General features: G+C 44.8%; 1 protein-coding gene and 1 pseudogene across 1 annotated transcript in view; one reads left to right on the top strand and one right to left on the bottom strand.

The window, feature by feature from the left end:
• The window catches only part of LOC138024261 (uncharacterized), a 6,193-nt pseudogene extending 3,820 nt beyond the window's left edge, over window positions 1-2,373 (top strand).
• LOC138024248 (alpha-(1,3)-fucosyltransferase 7-like) overlaps window positions 1,919-2,500 on the bottom strand; it is a 20,912-nt gene continuing 20,330 nt past the window's right edge. Inside the window, exon 2 of the mRNA XM_068871388.1 lies at window positions 1,919-2,500. This exon is cut by the window's right edge and continues 543 nt beyond it. The gene's annotated coding sequence lies outside the window, so the exon portion shown is untranslated.

Raw genomic sequence — 2,500 nt, 5'->3', positions numbered from 1 at the left:
GTATTCTCAGATGCGTCACAAGATGCCTTTGGAACTTGTGCATACGTCCGCCAGAGAACAAATGGTGACAAGTACCACGTCAGATTGATTGCAGCGAAGTCACGAGTCGCACCCTTGAAGCAACTAAGCGTACCGCGATTGGAGCTACATGCCACAGTCCTCGCTTCCCGTCTAGCCAAGACTATAGAGCAGGAGTCCAGGCTACAATTCAAATCCAGCTTTTCACTGATAGTTCGATAGCGCTTGCTTGGCTACAAAGCCCTTCACGTAGCTTCAAGCCATTTGTGTCCTCGCGTGTCAGAGAAATCCAGAGCAACACCGACCCGAGTCAGTGGAGACAATTCCCCAGTGCAGTGAATGTGGCCGATGATGTTTCAAGAGGAATACAAGTGGAGGAGTTAAACGGAAGATGGAGCAATGGACCAGAGTTCTTGCAACTACCTGAGGAATTTTGGCCCCAAGAAACAATGAAAGCTGTCTCAGAGGAAGAAATGGAACGTCGTCAAGTGAAAGCAATTTGCGAAGTAAAAAAAGTTGAACAAGCCATCAACCCTGAGAAATTCTCTAACTGGAGAAAATTGATACGGATAACAGCACGTATACAAAGGCTAGCTAAGAAGATAAGTTTACGAAAGCACGCGCAAGAAGGAAGAAACGGTCCACTAACTCCTGAAGAAGTAGAGAGTGCAGAGCTTTTCTGGATCAAAGCAGCTCCAAATGATTTGCATCGCCGAAAGGAAAAGGGAGAGTTCAAATCACTGATCCCGTTTCTAGATGGCAAACATGTAATTAGAGTTGGAGGAAGAGTGGACGAGGCTATCATCTCCTATGACGCAAAACACCCCACCCTACTCCCAAGGAACCATTGGATCTCCTGGTTAATAACAAGACATGCCCACCAGTACGGTCATAACGGGGTAGCAGCTACGACCGCCAGAACAAGAAGGAAGTTCTGGATTCTGAAAGGAAACAAACTAAGCAAGGCAGTGAAGTTCAAATGTGCATTCTGTCGAGAAATGGCACACAAGGCGGAGTCTCAATTAATGGCAAATTTACCCGCCCTTCGCTTAGCTCCGTATACCCCTCCGTTCTACATGACCGCGTGCGACTATTTCGGGCCTTATAACGTCAAGATCTCAAGAAACAAAACCGCAAAGCATTACAGAGTTTTGTTCACATGCCTAAACACACGGGCTGTCCATTTGGAAATGGCAGTGGACCTTACAACTATGGAGTTTCTTCAAGTCCTGAGAAGATTCTTAGCCATACGAGTTCATTCAGCAGTCATACTGAGGGGATGCAGTGGAAGTTCACTACGCCAGGTGCCCCGCATCAAAATGGCTGTGCAGAAGCACTAGTTAAAACATGCAAGAGTGCCTTGAAGAAAGCTGTTGGCAGTCAGGTAATAACTCCATTGGAGCTGTACACAATTCTACTGGAAGTGGCTAATCTGGTGAACCAGCGACCAATCGGTAGGATACCAAATGACCCGTACAACGGCAGTTACATATGCCCAAACGACATACTTCTAGGACGTGCTTCATCAGAAATTCCACAGGGGCCTTTCAAGGGAACAAACAACCCACGCCACAGGGTGGAATTCGTGCAGAAAATCACTGATTCATTTTGGAAGCGCTGGAACAGGGATGTGTTTACCAAGGAAGAAATAGCAGGTGGAAAAGCGGAAGGTGAGACCAGATGATACCGTAGTAGTATCAGATCCCAATACTCTCCGGGGGAAATGGTCAATTGGAAGGGTCCTAGAAGTACACCCTGGACCTGACGGTCGAGTGCGAAATGTTGAAGTCAAGACGTCGACGGGAATGTACCGCCGACCCATAACCAAGATCGCCGTCACACACCCTGCACAAGGTGATGACTAGCCAGAAGCTGGTAGAGATAAGGACTACGCCCTTCATTTAATTCGTTTATTGACCTTTGATTTTATTTGATTTGTCGCGTGATTGACAGTCAATGGCGTAATAGCTAAGTAAGTTGATCTTTCAGTTAGAATGACAAATTAAATAATAAGAGACAAAGGTCAACACCCGTTTTGTATCTTACGTTGAACATCGCTAACCTGTAGTTTTTTTACTGTCCAATCTGCTGACCTGTTTTGCTGACCTGTTAATACTGAAATAAGTTTGACTGGATATCGCCACAGAAGTAAGTAGCTTTTTGTAACCGTTTGAATTTTGAGAATTATAATTTCCCATGCAATTTCATGAATCACTCGCATTAGGTTTCAATTCTCTCGAATTTTGTATCTTTCTTATAGATCGAATAAAACAACATAAAGACTATACGATTCCGTATCCAGTCATTCCTCGGATAACCATTTTCCCTTGGAACACACATCATATCCAAGATGGCGCTCTCCAAGTCACGGAAGAGGCAACTTCAGAGTGCTCTTGTCACATCTTAACAGGGAACTGGACAAAACGGCAATTATTTTCGAATTCCTGGGGTAAAGTTTTCGTAATACACCATTTTCGAATTC

Source organism: Montipora capricornis, chromosome 11 (genome assembly GCF_036669925.1).
Source record: "Montipora capricornis isolate CH-2021 chromosome 11, ASM3666992v2, whole genome shotgun sequence".
Classification (NCBI taxonomy): Eukaryota; Metazoa; Cnidaria; class Anthozoa; order Scleractinia; family Acroporidae; genus Montipora; species Montipora capricornis.
Note: the sequence above shows the minus strand (reverse complement) of the source record. Positions and strands in the feature narration are given on the sequence as shown.